The following is a 21,205-nucleotide window of genomic DNA, read 5'->3' on the forward strand; positions in this document are numbered from 1 at the left end:
GAAGGATTTGAAGGAAGGATGTGCCATCAGAAATGTGTTCATTCTTATCAATAGTTAACTGTTGAAATGTTAAGTTAAAAGAACATATATCCAGCACAAGAAATCTTACATGCCACTGTAGCAGAGGTTCATTTAAATTCTTAACAGAATTGCAGAATCCTAGATATGCAAGCAGATGCTGTTAATTTTTCTGGTAATGTGCACCAATAAAGAATAAACATTGATAGCCTTAAAATCAGTGAACCAGTTTAGAATGGTTTATAATTTGTTTGCCATATGGCATTTTAAAAAGCATCATTACCCAAAAGGCGGAAATACTGGAAGTAATGGGATGCTTTTTGTACTGCAGAAATATGCTTTGAATTAAAAAATACTGGTCTCACTGAATGACCATTATTATTTCTAATAAGCAAGCAGATGGATACACTGAAAGAAGAAAACCTGTCTCGTAAATGAGACTATATCCAATTTCTCCAGAATGTTGGGTACAAGAGATTATAGAACTGCCAGATATAATAGATGTAGGAGGTGCAAGTGTCATTCACCTATTTGGCAGGAGCTTTTGAACTACATTTCCCACATGCTCCACGGCAGTTTCTGAAATTGCTCTAGTGAGGGTATACAAACATTTGTAATTAACCCCGAATAAGCAACCCAACCTCTCAAAGTTCACAATTACATTAAAGCAAAATATCAACTTAAAAATGGCATGGTGCATGAATCTTCATTAATATCTTATTTCTATATTGACTAAATACCAAGGGTAGCATAAATGAAAAGGCTTGATGTCACGATGGGTCTCATTGGTTCAGCAGAATTGGCTGCTTTCATAAAGAGATCTCTGAGACCCAGGCTAGACATGATACTAATTCTGTGAGCGGTCTTGGGACTGAGGAAGGGGAAGTTTAAGTCTTTCCTTTCTTGCCATAGTCCTGACAGAAATCACTCAGTGACCCAGTTTTGCAAGTAATGCTAATGCTGAGCCAAACCCTGTCTCAGAGTGAATGAACAAATGAGAGGCTTACAGAGTGACATCACAGCTGCAGGACTCCTCCCCACAGTCTGACGGCTACCACATTACCCAAAGTTAAACAATGGGTTGGCTTAGTGTTACTTTACCAACATTAATTGCAGGGCTCCATCCCTTAAAAACAACTTAGGGTCAAACTAGGCATGTCAGTGGCTCAGTTTACATGTAAAGCTAAGGCAGATCTTGTCTTAGTGCATGCATGCTCCCAGAGAGGAGATTATGACGCATTTGCTGCTCCTCTGGTCCTCCTGCTGCTGTGAGCTAAGTCATAGCCATTTGTGTGTTACCTGAACCCAGGTTTATGGTTTTGTCTTACACAGTCTTTGCTTGCCAGCTTTCTGTTTGATTGAATGTTGAACTCTAGAGCATGGATAGCCAATGTAGCACCCTCCAGATGCTGTTGGACTACAACTCTCACCATCCCTGGCCATCCCTGGTCATGCCGTCTGGGGCTGATGAGACTTACCGACTAACTACAGCATATGAGCGCATCATTTCTGCTACTCCTGCTCTAGAGCCTGTACCCTTAAGGAAGACCAACCAGCTCCCAATACCAATATTCCAACTGATGAAAATCCTCATCCATTGTGTTTGTGGTATTCTGATTAGATCCACTAAGTTTGTTCTGGTACAAGCTTTCGTGTGCAGGCACACTTCTTCAGATACCTTCAGATGCTACTGGACAATTTTTATTCTTTTCCCCGACTGCATCAGACCAACACGGCTACCTACCTGATTACATCCAACATCTTTGTATCCTTTTCATGGTTCTACCTTTTGAACCTTTTCTCATTCTTCCCTAATTTTGAACAGCCACTCCTATTCTTTTTACCAGGCCAACTCGTAACTCCTTATTTCTTGCTATCCGATTTTCCACGCCCTGTCATCAAAAATTATTCATTGCCTTTAAGCTCTGTGTTTTGTGCAGGAAGCAAATTCCATCTATGCATCCAGGTCATTATGTCTTCTTGTTCTCTCGTGTGTGGAAGAGAAGAAGTGGCTGGCAGACACTTTGTGCCCCGTTTGCGGCACCTAGAGCTTTAACCCTCTGTGCCTCTTGACAGCTGGTACTGCCCAAAAGTCCCAAGAATGCCAAAAGTGTTGCGATATTTAAAAGGCCAGTGAGCATGCAGTGTAGTAGATTATTCTCTCTTCTGGATATTGTCTTTTCCCCAAAAGGGGGGGGGACTGTTATCAGACACAGGTATACACTATAGTAGCTCATCCTTTCTATTTTCACAAGATTCTTTTTTCCAAGAAGGAAGGATAATCATCAGAGATATCCAAGCATCCTTCTGCACAGAAACTCCTTTATGCTTCAGCTGGAAAATATGATTCATTCGTTTGCTCCCTTGTTCCATTGGTATGCTAGCTGGTTTCTGGGCAGCCTAATATAAACTGGTGCATGTGAGACAGCAATATGCCCACTGGTCCAAGGAAGAAATGTTTCCAAGATGCACAATAAGGTATTTAGCATTGTATCAGCTGGGAGCCCCTGGCATCCTTGTACGATCATTAAAGCTTTTATCTACAAACACCTGAATGTATATCAGTTCTTCCACTTTGCCATATGAAGTAAGAATAGGACCCACATCTTCCTAGTGTCTGACAGCTGAATTATGACCCACAAAATGGTTTCTCTCAGTACTGCTGGGGGGTGGGGGAGGGAGAGAAAGAGAAAGATGATGACTAGAGTTAATGAATATCCTTCCAGAAGGAGATAATGAGAGAATTGTGATGCAGGGTAAAATCATGGAACCTGCAATTATTTTTGAAGGCTTCAATTTTCGTTTAGCCCTAGCCAAGATGTGCTTTTTGAGAAGCCACTCATAAATCAATTTTCTGGAATTGTTTATTTCTGTATCTATTTTGCTCCCCATAAATGTGCAGTTTCCTAAAATCTTTCTGTTATTTCTGTTTCACTTGGCAGATTTTCTGTTTGGCCATTTATACCAGCCCTCTCCCCCCCCCCCCCCAATACTCTGGGTTTTGACGTTTATTAATAAGAGCGATTGCCCAATAAATCAGCTTTATTTTAATAGTGCTTGAATATGCAGAGAACAATAACTGAAACTGTGAATGAAATGAAGTACTTAGCATTAAAAATATAGTTGGAATAGCTGTAGGCTCTGACAAACCACATATGAGCAAAATCTATAAGGATGTCTTCCTGTATTATTTAATTCTTCAGTACGCCATATCAGAATGTCTCTGTGTTTGACTTGCCATCAGATTTGTAATTCAGTTTGACATTAACAGAGCAATCCTAACCCCAGCCAGGCAGCAGCAGGGTGTGACCAAGCAGCACAGCCACTGCTGCATCCACTACTCTGCCGCTTACACTGGGGCTGGGGTAGAAGACAAGGCAGGCAAACCAGGAGCAGGCACAGCAGCTGAGCCCAATGATGGCATGGGATGGCAGAGGATCCAGCTCTGGAGCCAGGGGGTCCTATGTTGCCTTCCAACATGCTCTGGGGGAATTTCTACAGGTTGCACACTGGGGAACAGAAGACAGCAGAGCTGTTTGGGGCTGGGTAGAGCAGGGGTCGGCAAATTTTTTTAGCCGCAGGCCGGTCGACTGTCCCTTGTGGCGGGCCGGAGAAGCGGCACCAGTGGGGGGGGGGAGCTGGAAGAAGAGGCGACGGGGGCAAGTAGTCCTCTCCCCACCCCCCAGTCCCAGCCGCTGTGCTTACCTTCCCTGGGGCTGCCGCCACCACCACTACCACCACTGCTCTCATGGGTAGGCAGAGCGAGCTCGTCCGCTCCGCTCTCTGGGCAACAGGAGCACCAGGACGGCAGCAGAGGAGGGAAGATGAGCGGCGCGAAAGGGCTGGCTCTGGAGAAGGGCTGCTGAAATTGGCACTCAGTCAGCTTAGCCCAGCCCCCTTCCTCCTCTAGGCAGGGCAGGGAGAAGCCAGGAAGGAGGAGGCACCGCTGTAGTGTGTGTAAGGGGGGGGGGAATGGAATGGTGTAGGGGGGGAAATGGCACAGCCTAAACGAACAGAATCCCCACACCAAGCCACAGACAGTCCGCGGACTGGATCCTTAAGGCAATTTGGCCTGATCCAGCCCACGGACCTTAGTTTGCCGACCCCTGGGGTAGAGGGACATTTCCACCCCATCAAATCCTGTGATAGCAGGAAGGCTTGGAAAGGTGATTGGACTGTAGTCTATATAACAAAGGCATACCCTTATTTATTTTTTAAAAAAATGGGTTCAGTACATTGGTCTGTGACCAGATAAATGTAAGCTGAACTATTCCTGTAAAGCTTGTCTGAGTGTTGATCCTCAAGGTTTGATGGTCCATCTGGAACCGTGTGGGATAGCTCCCATAGTTCTTCAGTGGACTTTTAGCCTCTTCTTAATTCTAAAAAATCCACACCAGATTGGGGTACAGCAAAATAAATATCCTATAAAAAATGGAGTAGGGAACTTCATTGTTCTGCCATGTTTTGTCTCTGGCCCAGTGGTCACCACTGGCATGTCGCCCTCAGGCTGGAAAAAGGTTCCTCATCCCTGGTATAAAACAATCTAAAACCAGCAACAGCAGTAAAACATAAAAATTATATACAGTCCAGCAAGAGAGAACAGTACAGTGGTACCTCGGGTTAAGTACTTAATTCATTCTGGAGGTCCGTTCTTAACCTGAAACTGTTCTTAACCTGAAGCACCACTTTAGCTAATGGGGCCTCCTGCTGCTGCTGCGCCGTCGGAGCACGATTTCTGTTCTCATCCTGAAGCAAAGTTCTTAACCCAAGGTACTGTTTCTGGATTAGCAGAGTCTGTAACCCGAGGTACCACTGTACTTCCCAAATGCCTGCATGAATAAATAAGTATTCAAAAGGTGTCTAAAGCCCAAAAGGGTTGCTCCCAACCGAATCTTTGATTAAATGGGATGCCAAAATTGAGAATAGCCTCTCTCACATCACCACATATTGCACCCTTGGTTGATGTGTTCCCCTTAGGAGGGCTTCTTTAACAGACCTCAAAAACCATGGTGCTGTATAAAGAGCAGGATATTGGCAATCCAGTGGGCACCTAGATACTAATTTGTGCTCTGCCTTATATGTTGATACAAGCACCTTGAACTTGGTTTTGTAGCTAACTGGCAGCAAATGCTGGTGTTATTTGTGCACGGGCAACTACCCACTCACTAACTTGGCTGCCGCATTCTGCATCAGCAGCATCTTCCAAACTCAAGAGCAGCCCTATGTAGAGCACATTGCCAGAATCCAACCACTGTGCAACAGCCACTGTGACTAGGCAGGCACATCCTGGTAAACCACTTTTGAAGAATATGCAGCCATGAGTTTAATTTCATATGGTGGTGGGATAAAAAGTTGGGGGGAAATCAGGATCTATAGGGTCGGGCTCAAATGATGAATTGCAGCAGCAGAAGTCCACACAATGACTTCTGCTTGTGCAGTGGGGCTCCCCACCCCAGAGGTATAGGATTGCAATGTAAATATGTATTGTATACTAGTGGAAATTGAATTAAAGTTGCAATTAGGAAAGATTAAGCACCAGTATTGAAACTGTCAGGCACCGGTATTTTAAGGAGTGTAATAATATTGCAAAGTATTATTGGCATCATCCAACCAAAGTTTATAAACAGCTTATGCTTAACCCTGTCATTGAAATTAATTGAAATTAAAAATGCTTAATTTTGGCTGTCTCAAGATTTATATATTCAGATGAGACACAAGATCTGTATAATTTGTGTTAACTTTCTGCTTTGATTTTTACATTCAATTTTCTGTGTGTGACCTTACTTAACCCAGAATGTCTGTGTCTCAATTTGCTCATAATTAAAACAGAGGGTAATACTTAAGCTTGCACTCAGAAATAAAACACTGTGAAGTAAAATACTCCTGTTAAGTGGAGGGACATTATTTTAATGCTGTGCATATTTTTAGATTATAGATTCTGAAAATAGATGAAAAGCCTGATTAGAAACACAATGGTAATTTTAAATACTTAAATTGCCTCTGTGTCACGCAGTAAGATGTACTATAAAGATTTATTTAGATTTTTTATTTATTTAGTGCCTACATTTTTAATTAGAACAATAAATGAAGAGGTGAAATGATTTGGATGGTGAGGGAGCCAACATTTCATTTAATATCATAACCTGGCAAAAATCCAGCCTGATCTTGATAGATTACCTTAGTCATTTAGTATGCCTTTCATTGCAAAATACACCATTACAACTTAAATAAATTTGCATTTTTTTCCCTTGAACTAACAATGTGAAAATAGCATTTTTCAGGTGCTTTAAAGTATTTTGGGTGACAACTTCTACAACTTTCATGTTGCAATAATTTGAAGTGTCCAAGGAAAAGAAAGGCAAACCAAGATTACAATAAAGAGCTCGGATAACCCTTTCAACTATTAGACGTCCAGGTGCTATTTTAACACAGTGCAATTTGTTTTAATGCAAGCAGTAATGACGATAACTGCAAATCACTGCATCAAGAAGCTTTTAGAGGCTGAGCGCATGAAACAGAGGTCAAATGTTCTATTTCCCGTTGTGAATTTTACATGAGTTTAATACACTGGCATTTTCAGTACTGAAACCTGTGAAATACTGGCCAATACTTCAAAGGCACAATCTAATAGAGGCTCATAAAAATTGGACTTTAAATGTGCAGATAATTTTCCTCTTATATTTTCATTTGCATGAACCACATTGCATGTGCAAATAAAGTGTTTCCCTGCTTTTACATTCATATAGATGTATCCATTGAAGTTTTGTCCTCTAATATGATCAGTGCAGTTAGTGTCTGGAACACAGAGGAGGGAAAGAATTGGCAGCTCCAGCAGCATTAATAGTGACATCCGTCTTGCCCACAAAACAATGGAGACTGCTTGTCCAAACTATGTACGCATCTGCCCATTTCTCTACTCTCCTCTCATACAGAAGTTGAGTTTGATGCCAGCAAGTAACACTGTGGGTTCCCAGAAGAAGCAGAATCACCATGTTGGATAGAGGTACCTGAACTGGGAAACCACCACTCCTACCCACCATAACTGGACAAAATACCAACATGATAAATCTACTGTCTCTTTGCTTCTTAAAGCTCCAGACAATACACAATTTTTGTAGAAATGTGTAGCATGGATAGATTGTGTAGTGCATTATAAATGAACTTTTGATAGAGGCAACTCTTTTATATCATATTATTACTTAAGCATATGCAGTAAGGCTCATTAAGTAATGCGCACAGTGGGGTATACAATTAGCTCAAAGTGGAGATTCATGATGTGTTTATCTTGCCAAGTTGCAAATATTTTTATTTTCAAAAAACAAGTACACAATGGACTACATCCTGTTCACAGGATGGATGGCCAGCAGAAGAATTTGTTGCATGGAACTGTCTTCTTCTCATGTAACCCTATCTTCAAGTTATAAAGTAATGTGGCTGACAGCGAAATCTGTGTCATATTATATATTTAAGCTGTATTTAGAGCGAAGGGAAAGTTGGCAGTTCTCAGTAGTATATGGATTTTATGTCTTATAATACTGTGGTTCAATACAACTTCAAAACAGACACTGCCTAAAATGTCTGTTTCGAAGCAGTGCATTTCCATTGTCTAGGCAAAGGTAAAGGGACCTCTGACCATTGGGTCCAGTCGTGGCCGACTCTAGGGTTGCGGCGCTCATCTCGCTATATTGGCCAAGGGAGCCGGCATACAGCTTCCGGGTCATGTGGCCAGCATGACTAAGCAGCTTCTGGCGAACCAGAGCAGCCCACGGAAACGCTGTTTACCTTCCCGCCAGAGCGGTACCTATTTATCTACTTGCACTTTGACGTGCTTTCGAACTGCTAGGTTGGCAGGAGCAGAGACCGAGCAACGGGAGCTCACCCTGTCGTGGGGATTTGAACCACCGACCTTCTGATCGGCCAGTCCTAGGCTCTGTGGTTTAACCCACAGCGCCACCCACGTCCCTATTAAAAGCAATGCACAATCTCCTCAGGATCTGATATGCAGTTGGTGACTCTTAAGAATGCTGGCCTGTGATGACAGTTGGAAGACCCTGGTGCATAATATAGAAGGGGCATTGCCCATAAGCTGTCCATCTTCTTTGATGATAGAGAGCATCCTTTTAGATGCATTTTAATTCCATTTTCTCTGGTGGCTGAAGAATCTATTCCAAGATCGGCAAGCCCTGCCACAGTTTTTCTATCTGTGTATTTCACTGGAAAAGCCATGAACAATGCTTTGCTTTCTTGTGCTCACTTCTATGCTAAAATTGTAGGGGTAATTTCTCATCATAATTTTGAGTGCCAGCCCAGTGCCTGTAATGCCAGATGTTTCTGTTACTCGCCAGACTTTTCCACTCATTGGTGTCAAATTCTTTTAAGTCACTTTTACAAACATCCTTATATCAGTCAGAGCATTGAGGTCTGACTGGCTGGGCATATGGCAGGTGTATAATTGCTTCAGAACAAAGTAGAGAGTTATGAAACATCCCAGAGAAATTTCACTAGAAGACCAGCTTGCATTTATCCCTAGAATTGGCATAGTGAGTAGTGTGTCAGATTACAAATCTTATATGGTTCCATTGACCTAAATTTACAGTACACAAATTGGGGCATGTGAATTGAGTTTCATAATATGTGCTTTATCAGTGAAAGGACTAGCAAGACATAATATTTGAGAAGCTTTTCCAGAAACAACGTTGTATTGTATTTTTAGACCTTAAAAACTGAAACTGTATCAACAGTTTGGTGCCAGCCTTAATGAATTCCGTCTTTCTATATTGTTCTGCAGGCAACCGAACTTCTGAACTGCCAGGGCAAATGCTTGTGTTCTGGTCCGCCAGGTGTTCCAAAACCATTGTTTTTCTAGGCAGGCAAGGAAAAGCATACTGGTGAACTATGACTAAAAACATAAAAATCCTGTCAGTTCAGACCAGTGGCCCATCTAGTCCAGCATCCAGTTCTCTCATATGCCAATAGGAAGCTTGGATGCAGGAAATGAATGCAGTAATACTCTCCTCCACAGTGGAGGTTCAGGGTTTTTAGAATATATTCAGTGTGGTGGTCTACAGTTGTGCAGGGTATTCTAAAAGCCCCAAAGTGTTCATCCATTCATGTCACATGTGTGTGCCCTGAAGTCTTGTAATATCTGAAGTTGCTTTAGGTCAGATTTGTATGATGTTTTTACTGAAGTTTCTTTTCCTCCCTCACAACTCCTATACACCCTCAATCCCAAAAGAGATTCACATCTCTAAATAGGTAATGTACTTTTATGGTATAGCCCATTCCTGCTTGCTAAAAATGCCCACATTAAAATACTTTAATGTGATTCAGGAAAGGAATGTGAGATTAATTTTGCAACATGCTCCTTTAGTGGACTTGCTCTTATTTTTTAAAGAACTTTCAAATTCAGTATTAAAATATTCAGTCATTGTTTCATTGTAAGATACTGAATAGTCTAAAGGCATATTCTTTAACTGGCATAAAAAAATATTAGTAATAAGCTTTATTCGACTTTAGGTTTGTTTTGTTTCGTTTTCCAAAGTGAGGAAATTGTATGATGGCTTTGAACAGGGATGTCACAAGATTTCAAAGAGAGGTGCTCTAACAGGCCATGCTTTTAATGTTCATAAGAAGATTGGGTCAAATGCAGCCTGATTCATGGTCTACTGTTAGCTGGGCTAAATTCACTCCTTAGTACTATGAATCACCACTGAGGACCCACTTGGTACACACAGGGTTATAACATTCTGCTGTCATTTACCTGTCAGGGATCCTGGGACATAAAAGTTTCACACATGTTCAGTTGAGCATTTTTAGTTTTGAACAGCCTGAAGTGCTCTGGGTCCCTATACAGTGAAGTGATTTCTTCAAAGCCTAATATAATTCTTTGGGCAGTTTATCTTAGTTCACAAATGGTTTGTTTTGTTTTTGTTTTTATTATTTATTTTGATCTTGTATTTTTATGCTGTGAACCACCTTGAGATCTATGGATGAAGTAATAATAATAATTCATTCATGGGTGGATGGGGGATTCCTCATGGATCCAAACAGCCATCTGTAATCTCTGGGTCCAATAAATTGTGACTGGTGAATCTTTTTCAGACCAAAGGTCACATTCCCTTCTCAGCAATCTTCCAAGGTCATCTGCCTATGGTGAGTGAGGGCCAAAGGCGAAAGCGGGCAGAACAGTTAATGTAAATTTTAGTTTTCTGCAGTCAGTTGGCTTCTACACCCCCCCCCCTTTGTCTTTCATCCAGAGAAGCAAGAGGCATTCTGAGAGTTCAATGATATAGTCCATCCAGGCAAAAACAGTCTGTGTCAGTGTGGGGTATGGCCTGGAGAGAATTCTGAGGGCCAGAGCTGAAGGTCTGCATTTGGCCCCTGGCCCTGAGGTTTCCCACCATTGAAATATATGCTAAAGTACATGATACATCTGTATTAGTTACATTCAGGCTTTCTCATGTGTCAGTTTCTTAGATCAGATACACACAATCCCATTTTGTCAGTTTTCATTTATTTGAATTACGAAACATCTAGTGACCTGCTTAAGAAAAATTGGTTAATCTTTAATTCACATTATTTTTCTCTAGTTGCCCAATCCCATTGGCTATTGTAGTGGCAAAGCAGCTTATGCTTGAGAGTCATGGGTCGCCAACACAGTGGAATAGCTGGTGTCCTTACAGTGATACTTTCCCCCATACAGCTCCCAGGGCATATATTGAGCAGGTTAACCTTACAAAAAAAGATGCGGGTTGAACAAAGAGGTCACTGAAGCACTAAATCTTCATACCATAGTTTCCTAGTCTCCTTCTTGCTCAGCAAAGACAGTACATATACGCTGCCATTCCTCAAAGGTTAATATTGTTCTGTACGTTCAAGATGTAAGACATGGCATTCAAAACAATTTTGAGAGCTAAGGTTTGGCTCAGATAGCACACCAGCTTGCTATCTAGACACGGAGGTCATATGCAAGCTTACTGGCAATGGTATGCATTTAGCTGTACCAGGTCATACGTTTTTTCAACATATGTTCACAGTTTAAGTTAAAGGGCAGTCATTTGTAGTCATGACTAATGGTCTCAAAATAATAAGAAGTGCAATTTAAGGATGCTCAGTGTAGATCATTATTTTCTATCCACATTCACTGTCATGTTTTAAAGCAATATTCACTTCAAAAAATGCTATAATTTAATGCACTGATGGTGATGCTGATTCAATTTTCTGCTTGTATAAATATCTTCCAAATCCCTTATTATGAAAGAACATGGTTGGCCCTAGGTATAAGAATTCTTTTTCTAATCACGGAAGCAACCAGAACTAATGATTTGGTAATGACTCTGTCATTTGATAAACTGATCAATCTGACCTCATATACTGTACCGTGCCATTGTGTGTGCATCAATTAGTAGAAGGCATTAAATAAGACAAGATCTGTTAGTACCAAGCAGGATTAAAGGATTATTTAATGGGAGAGAAGCAATGAGGGTGAAATTATTTCAAACAATGAAGAAACCAGCTTGCTGAAAGCTAGAAATTGTAGCAAAACGTTGGTGAAGGCAATGACTTACTTAGGTTTGCAGACAAACCTAGTTTTGATTCACTCATGTGCAGTACCTTTTCTTGTAAGAAAAACATAGCAAATTAATTTTGTTCATTAAAGTTGTAATGAAGAAAGTGTACGATCACCAGTGTGTAGCTGTCTGGGTGGTACGTTCCTCTCTTCACGGCAATCACCACTTCCACGAGGTGAGGTTTTATGGTCTTTATACACAAGTATTTACAAAAGTCATTACAAGCTCATCACCATCAGTCTGAGTCTGAGAGATCAGATACCCCCAATGATTTACGATTCCATTTCCAGCATCTAAAGTGCGGGAACTTTACAACTCTTCTTTGACTCTGCCTCTTTTCCTTCCTGGTTCTAGCAAAGGTAAAACTCCCTCCTCCCTCCAACTCAGAGCTTAACCCTTGCGGTGCCTGCGAGACTGCTTGCTCATCTGCCACTTCTTCCTGCTTCTCTGCATGCACTGACTCCAACCCTTCTCTGCTGGGTCCTGCTTCCCCCCACTGGCAGAGGAAGAGGAGTGCAGGGGGAGCGCACCACACCTGGCAGCACAATCCTGGTGGGATGCCATCGTGGCTGCCCCCCCACCTGTGCTGGGCACCACGCCCGCGCAGGTGGTGTGCCACGCCCCGGGATGCACACCCCGCCCCTGCCTGCTCTCCACCCCCACCCCCACCCCCAGTGCCAGAGCATAAAGCTCCGCCACTGCTTCCCCCTCCTCTGTAGCCACCCTTTCCTCTGCTTCTTCTGGCTCTTGCCAACTGCTCTCTTCCATGTCTGGGGGCTCTGGGCGCGCTCTGACTCAGCCCTGACAGTAGCAAATGAACTATTAACAGGAAAACATACTAACAGTGAATTCACCATTAAATTTACATCGTACAGGTTTGATACATAGGGAAGAGATTATTTAATTTTACATTTGTTTGTGGAACATTGATTCACCTATGTCAACTTATATTCACATAGTGATAGTACAAGCATAATATAGTGATATTTCTTAGCTGTGGTCACACACACGTTTTTTCATCCAACTCTGCCCCAGAGCAACTGATCCCCTGCCAAGTTAACCATCATGGGGCAATTGAAATTCAAATTGCCCCTGCTTTGTGCCATGCCTGGCTGCTGGAGCTCACTGTTACCAGTACTATAAGGAGGTGCCAGCCTGGATTCTGTGCTTTATTCTGGCTGGACAAGCAGTGGCAGCAATGGAAGTAGCATGGTGAAGCCAGGCTGAGCCAGGCTGTCTGTCTTGGGCAGTCACACGCCTTCAGCCACTGTCGGGACATTCCAAATAACTGCACTAGTAGTGGCCTTATACTGCTGCTGAAGGGTTGCATCAGAAGGAACAGGTGGAGAAATAATAACATGGCATCCCATTTGAGCAAAGGACTCAATCAAGACATCCTTGGCATGGAGAAAGAAGAGGTGCAGGTGTGCATCAGTGTGTTCTCCAGCCAGGGACCTCAAACTCCCACAAGCGCTTCCTAAAGGTCCCCTCTCATTGATCAGATACTTTAATTTCCTCTGGATTCATTACTTTAATGTGCAGCAAAGCTGGATCTTGTTTTGTATGGCTCATAGTTGCTGTGAGTAGCAGTTCAGGGGCAGATACTAATTCCTGAATCTCTGAGGAGATTAATGTTATAATATCCCATTGCTTAATCACGATGCATCTTACTGTGAACACACATAATCCTGCCTATTTGGCAGGCTGGCTTCACATAACCATATTTCTTTCATTTGTTTTTCAGCTAAAGGTAAAAACAACTTCTACCGTTATTTAGGAAAAAGCTTAAGAATGTATTTCACTCAAGAGTGAGTAGCCTGACATAGGAAGGCCAACAAATAACTGCTTGAATTTTAGGAAGAAGTCTAGTTGCTGTAAAAAGAACTGTGAAGAGAGGATTGCCTTAAAACCCCAGTGCTAAAGACTTTAAAGGAGTGATTGTGTGTGTGGGGGGGGGGGAATGCTTTAGTTCCAGGTGGCTAACGTGGCTCTCTGTATTTTATTGGACTCTGAACTACAACTCTCATCGCCCCTGACCATTGGCCATGGGGTTGAAGTTGACATCTGGAGGAACAGAAGTTCCCCACCCACTTGACTGTTTACACTTCAAGCCTGAGATGAGAACCATGTGAATCACATTGTGCCTGGCCATTGGGCTTCTGTATTGCTATAGCAATAGTAAGCCGGAGCCCCTGGTAGACTACTTCACTAGCAACAGCAAAGGCATTATAGAGAAACACCATTGGGTGCCTGGCAAGTCGTATCTTTTAGAGCCACCCGTGACACGCCTTTTGACAGCTCTACCCCAGTTAAGAAAACTAGCTGTGAACCAAGAAGCACTTGTTTTAAATCTCATATTCAGTCACAAGCAAGGGCCCTGCCTTTGGAGAAGCAATGTTTCTCAGTTCCCTGTATGTAGTATGGAGACAGTAATATCGTACACATGTGGCAACTTATAAGGTTGTTTATAAAAATGACTAGTGCAATGTATGTAGAATATGGAGGGTCTAGACAGATTTAGCAACATTATAAAAGGCTGTTGAAGCAACCTAAAAGTGAGGAATAATAAAAACCATGGAAGCTAGAAACACTTAACCTACATCTGTTTTACAATGATATAAATTAGAGCTGCACAAAATGGTCTGTTTTGATTGTTTGACCCTATGAAGGTGGGGAGCATCCTCCCCCCAAAAAACCTTTTTAAATGTGTGAATGTTTACCCCTTTCCCCCCCAAAGGTGTTTGCTGCCATTGTTTCTCTTATCTGATGTTCCTTTTTCTTGGTTAGCATTTATTTCTCCTTATCAGAGTGATCTTGAAAGTCCTGAGGTCATGGAGTAAATGTCCTGGCTTTCAAGAATGCTATTCAGCCAATGAGGTTTTGCTCTGTGACAGCAACACAGAGGGCAAGTGAAGTTAGCTTAAAGAGAGGGCAAAACTGCCTGCACATGTATGAATTTAAGTAGTCAGGTTACTGACAAAAGAAAGAAAGAAAAGAGAGTGAGAACAATGTTCTCTGAATAGTTTTTGGTACATTCCTCAACAATCCCTTCTGAAAAACATTAAAGGGGAGGGCAGGTGTCTTTCAGTGCTGGCTAATTTTTTTCTTCTTCTGAATGCTTCTCCTCCACTTCAGCTCAGCTGTGTATAGAGCAGCTTGGTCATATAAAGAAATCTGGTACTAAAGTACATTGGGACTTGTCATTTTGGAGTAACTAGTGATATAAACAAGCACTGGTTCTTCACATATTTAGAAGGCAATATATTTTCTAGGCCAACAGAGTATTAGCCTTTTGTTACTTGCAGTTGGATGTAACACAGTGCTTTGCCAGGGGAAAAAAACCAATCTCCCAATGGAACTAATAAAACAAAGTGAAATAGCTTGAATATTATCACGCAGTTATGCTCTACTAGATACCTAGAAAAGCAATTAAAGGGACGCCATCAATGAGAGGACCCATTGGAATGAAAATGAAACCCAATATTACCATTGTTTACCTTGAGCTTCTCTGAACTGAAATTACTTTTTGTTGCTTCTGTATTCAAACACAATGACAAGAGCAATTTAATCTAATTTATGCCTTTTCAGAGGTTCCCGAAGGGAATGTTCTTGTTCCCAATCAGCCTTAGATTTATTCATCCATAATAATGAATAGTACTGTGGTCAAAAATGCATCAATTTTAATACTGTCTTTCATTTCCAAAGCGTGCCACTTAGAATTTTTTCCTCCAAGGCTTTCCTCCCTCTTTCTCACCACCATTTATGGCTTTATTGAAAGTCTTCCTGTAGAACGCAATGTATGTTTTTCATGAAACCCGCCATTTAGTCCTGAAGTGAGTGATTTACATTCTATAAAAGGTTGCTGGTGTAAATAGCAGGCTCAATGGAATTAGAGTTGCAACTGAATTTAAACTAAATGAAATACAGAGCTCCATCAAGACACAATTATTTCCCAAAATATGAAGTAACATGACCTATATCTGTACTACTTCAGAGGATTCGGACTCGCTTCTTTTGCACCTTTTAATTTGTTGGGGTCATTGTAGTGATAGAAACAAGAGATCTGATACAGCCAACCCAAAGAGGAAGAACATTCCTGTGCTTACTGGGTTTGCCAAAGATGAAGCACAGCAATTAAAGCTTTGGAAGAAGGCATTGACCTATAGAAATTTTTCTGTATATTTTACATGACCATGTAGACTTCAGATAACACAGACACATATTCCCAAGCAAGGATTCCTAGTTGCTTGGAAGCAAAGCTAGCTTCAGTGCATTGTTTGCCGGGACTTGTTCCACTGTCACTTTAGAAAATGCAGAATTAGTTTATACATAGTGTAGACAACTGTGGAACTTTAAATATTCAGCCTTAATGCAAAATTGTAGATATAGAACATCCGTTATGATTATGAACATTTAATATAATTCTATTAAGTAGTACTATACTGAAATTGGCTGGTGTATCTCTGAACAATTCATGAGTCTTGCCTTATCCAGTCATCATCTACAGTGGTGCCTCGCAAGACGAAATTAATCCGTTCCGTGAGGCTCTTCGTATAGCGGTTTTTTCGTCTTGTGAAGCAAGCCCATTGACAGTTTAGCGGATTAGTGCTATTAGCGGTTTAGCGGCTTTTAGCAGATCAGCTGATAAGCGGCTTAGCGGCTTAGGAAAGGGGGGGAAAGGGGGGAACCCGCAGGAACCCGCAAGACATTTCGTCTTGCGAAGCAAGCCCATAGGGAAATTCGTTTTGTGAAGCGCCTCCAAAACGGAAAACCCTTTCGTCTAGCGGGTTTTCCGTCTTGCGAGGCGTTCGTCTTGCTGGGCACCACTGTACTGGGTCCTGGTATTTTTGCCACATCTCAACATTAGGAGTGAATTGCATATTCAACCCTATTTCAGAGATGCAGCAGGGTTACCTGCCTTCACAGGATATATTTTGTATGCCAAGACTTTCCTCATCTTGCCTCCTTTCAGTTTGGAGGCATGGTCAAAGTCACCCAGAGACAACTGTTTCCACTGCCCAAGACAGAAATCTCAAAATCTCTCTCTCTCTCTCTCTCTCTCTCTCTCTCTCTCTCTCTCTTCTTTCATGTGGGGTCTGGGTAGAAGTCAGATCCAGCAGAATGAAAATGGATCATCTTGAATTTGTATGATTTCACACAGAGTCCACCCTCCCCCAAATCCACCATTAAATTAAAGTTTACGCTTGTAGATTGGGGGTGGGGCAGGGTTGTTGAATGAACTGTTTATCGACCCGTTGCTAGTTCCTATTGACTTCCTCACTATTTCAGTTCCCACGTGGGAAGAGATTTAGTCTTTCCCCTCTCCCATCATTAGAAAAAAACACAAAATAGTACCACTCCCCTAGAACAAATAAAAGATAAAACACTTTCAAAATCCTGAGTGAAGTTGCATGCAACTTCTTTGAACATGTAATTTGGTCCTAAGGATCTGGACTACTGGACGTTTTGTACTTGTCTTCAGTAGAGTAGGCAATCTTGAATGTTGTATCTCAGACACTAGAAATCACAAGTGACTTGTGTATTCTCTCTTGTGCATCTTCCTCCCTCAGAGCACATTTTTATTCAGGTGATGAGCAAGAGCAGCAGCACACATTCCTGCTTGCCCTGCAGGAGACAATGCCCAAAGCTTCTCTGAGAATGAATTCTCTTGCCTGGGTACTAAAATGGAAACTATATTTTATGAAGCAACTTTAAAAGAAATGAATGGTAGTGAAGGAGTAATAATAACACTCCTCAGTTTGCCTGTTGGTAGCTCTGCTGTGAGGGAGAGCCATCGCCATGTGTGATAGGGGTTTCCTTTTGTTTGTTAATTCCTGTAAAGTACTAGTTTGGGAAAGGTATCACTCCATCCTTGAACATGAGTTAAGAATTTGAGGTATGTACCAAACAGTGTGTTGAAGTGGCATTGTTAGTGTCTGTAACATACCTCACAGATCTTTTGTGACGGTGAGCACAATCAAATTTTGTGCTATATAAATAATAAACAGTGGTAGTACAGAAAGAAGCCTCTCTTTGAAATGCTCTTATAGAGCAGTCAAGTGTTGACTTGATCATCCTGAATTATTTACTGCCTGAAAGCCCGAAAACTGGAATCCAAAATCACACATAATGAAATTTAGCACAGAACTTGTTGATATAGATACATAGAGATTTTTTTTCAACCTTTGTTTTATTTCAATATGTTTTGCATTTTGTCAACTGCAGCCCCCCTTAGTAAAATAGGGTTGTGTGGTATTTTTCACCCTGAGCACGTGCTTCAATATTTATTATTGGTACGCTTTTTGTAATCAAACCTGCCAAATAAGTGTTGACACCCATAGAGTATCTGTTTAGTCCTAAAGGCAGTGCGCTCTCTCTCTCTCTCCCTCTCTCCCTCTCTCTCTCTCTCTCTCACACACACACACACAGAGAGAGAGAGAGAGAGAGAGGGAGAGAGAGAGAGAGAGAGAGAGAGAGAGAGAGAGAGAGAAACACTTTAATTTGTGGCTGCTACATAATGACATTTTGAAATATGCAGTGGCATTTCTGCTTGGTTGCTTCTCATCATTTTGTTTCCTTGACATGAAAAATAAAAGCTTACTAACTCTGGAAAGAATTAGCATGAAACGTGTCCATCAATCTCCATGAAGAAGCATTATGCTGTAGAATTATATTAACTTTGAAGTAAAGGTGGCATAATTGAACAGAAATGTGTGCAATCACTGATACTTGTATAATGAGAAATTCTCTTCAATACCATATTTGCTCTGTCCAAAATTTAATTAATACTTACCTTGCATCTTTCTGTTGTTATACTTTTATTTTTTTATATAAAAATACATCATTCTGATATATAAACGTTATATAAATATTTTATGTTGTGAGTAATTTTACTTTGTAGTATATTACACATTACTTCCTTTTTGGATAAAAGGGCCCAAATTTCCATATATTTTGGAAATGCATTTTAGATTATTAGAGTGGGACAAAATTTATTCTCAACCAGTCTTTTATCTGATCTACCTTCCTGTTCTGGGAATCAGATATAGGAAAGGAAATAGAGCAATGGGAAAAGATTTGTGGCTCAGCATTTAAACTGACCATAAGCATTATATTCCTTTATTTACTTCATATTTCAACAGAAATCTGTAGACAGTTTTCAAAGTCCAATGAAGAAAGCATAAGAAATACAATTTCCACATTCTAAACCAAACAATTCCACAACTAGTTATAGTAATACCAATAATTATATATTAATAAGTGTACATTATTAGAACTAGAACTGTGAAGAAATATTGTTTCTACCCAGAATTCATGAAACAGACAAGTAGAAATATTTATGTTGAATTTATCTAATTGAATTCTATTTCATTTAGAGGGCTCTTTGCTGGTTCTACTTGGGCAAAAAGGGAGGTGCTAAAGATGACTTTCCTGAGGACATTGGCTAATAAGGAAAAGAGTAATAGCTAGGACCTTGCTTTTTCTGGTTGCCTAGGCAACACAAGAGAAGGTTACTCTCTGCAATTTGTGTGCAGTAGAACTGCAGGCTGCAGCAGGAAACTAAGTTTGTCAAAGGCATTTCAGACTCACAACCACAAGTGATTCTGAATCATACTTACTTGGGAGTTAGTGGATTTACACGTGAGTAAATATTGTTCCTGTTGTAGATTGTGGTTATTGGAATGATGTATTTTTATTTTTTTAAAAAATGAAAGAAGTTTTAAAAAATATTACTAAACCATTCCACCTCTTGGTTGATGACACATGGGTGTGTGTGCTTTTTTTGCATATTGTTGCAAGGCAACATTTTAATTAATTCAAATATATCATGCATTTGCAGTTTCCCTGAACATGTGTAAAGTGCTTTCTATTTATTCAGCCTGGAATTTACCACTAAATAAACATGCCTAGGGAAAAGCATCATAGCTGTGACTAAGAGTCTTTGCTTAGGAAGTGAGATCTTAAATCCCATTACAGTGGTACCTCGTGTTACATACGCTTCAGGTTACGTATGCTTCAGGTTACAAACTCCGCTAACACAGAAATAGTACCTTGAGTTAAGAACTTTGCTTCAGGGTGAGAACGGAAATCGTGCTCCAGTGGCGCGGCAGCAGCAGGAGGCCCCATTAGCTAAAGTGGTGCTTCAGGTTAAGAACAGTTTCAGGTTAAGAACAGACCTCCAGAACGAATTAAGTACTTAACCCGAGGTACCACTGTGCATGTAACCAACATGTATAGAAAGCTAATTATTTAACATATAACATGGTGGAGAAAAGCAGCTTGTTTGCTTCATTTTGGATCTACACTACCAGGCTACACCATCAGAAGTCTGTTTTGGTCACTCACTAATCTTTCTTGTTCTTCTCATCCATCCATCCCTTCACAAGTTCTTAGCACGGATGACCCATGTGTTGAAATTTTCACTTAGGTACAGTCATTCAACTAGCCAGTTTTTTGTTTGGTCGTCTGGTTGACTTGGTTATAAGAAACTCTGAAATAAAAAATAATTGTTGTTAGAAATTCATTTTCTTCTTTTTTGATTCCTTTGCTTACAGTTTAAAATGCAATACTTTCTTGACAGTTAAACTTTCAAACAGGAATAAAGTGGTTTTGAGCACTTCTAGCCATGGTGGTAGTAAAAGAGGTGGTTTGATTCCTAGGCACACTATTATTTTGTAACCTAAATAAATAAATAATCATAGAATCATAGAATCATAGAGTTGGAAGAGACCACAAGGGCCATCGAGTCCAACCCCCTGCCAAGCAGGAAACACCATCAGAGCACTCCTGACATATGGTCGTCAAGCCTCTGCTTAAAGACCTCCAAAGAAGGAGACTCCACCACACTCCTTGGCAGCAAATTCCACTGTCGAACAGCTCTTACTGTCAGGAAGTTCTTCCTAATGTTTAGGTGGAATCTTCTTTCTTGTAGTTTGGAACCATTGCTCCGTGTCCGCTTCTCTGGAGCAGCAGAAAACAACCTTTCTCCCTCCTCTATGTGACATCCTTTTATATATTTGAACATGGCTATCATATCACCCCTTAACCTTCTCTTCATTGGCTGGCAATGAAGTTGATTACTCTGGAGGCTGTAATCTTGAGATGGCTGGTGTCCATTGGGACTGATAGGGTGGAAGGCAGGAGCCAATGTCAAGCAGAGCCAACTAATTCTAAACTTCTCCCCATCCTCCTCCCTGACAAGTTCCACAAGGGCAACACTGAAGGACAGAAGCTGAGAGGCAGTGCTGTTACCTGGACTAGTTGCAATCAGGTAGGCCAAGCAAGGTGGGGCTGACTGGCTGAGGAAAGAGTATATGGGGCAATGCCCCGTTTTTCTTAATGGAGCAGCCTCCTGTGGCTGATTTCCTCAGTGAGATGGGAGCTGGACAAAATGACCAAGTCAGGTTGCTGTTTTTATTATTTATTTATTTATTTATTTATTTATTTATTTATTTATACCCCGTCCATCTGGCTGAGTTTCCCCAGCCACTCTGGGCGACTCCCAATCAAGTGTTAAAAACAATACAGCATTAAATATTAAAAACTTCCCCAAACAGGGCTGCCTTCAGATGTCTTTTAAAAATAGGATAGCTGCTTATTTCCTTTAACCTTTGTCA

At 41.1% G+C, this 21,205-nt stretch overlaps 1 protein-coding gene across 3 annotated transcripts in view; it reads left to right on the top strand.

Moving 5' to 3' along the window:
• The window catches only part of SPOCK1 (SPARC (osteonectin), cwcv and kazal like domains proteoglycan 1), a 398,473-nt gene that overhangs the window by 132,949 nt on the left and 244,319 nt on the right, over nucleotides 1-21,205 (top strand). The gene's annotated exons all lie outside the window — the stretch shown is intronic.

This window comes from Podarcis erhardii (assembly GCF_964252035.2).
Source record: "Podarcis erhardii genome assembly, chromosome: 2".
Taxonomy (NCBI): domain Eukaryota; kingdom Metazoa; phylum Chordata; class Lepidosauria; order Squamata; family Lacertidae; genus Podarcis; species Podarcis erhardii.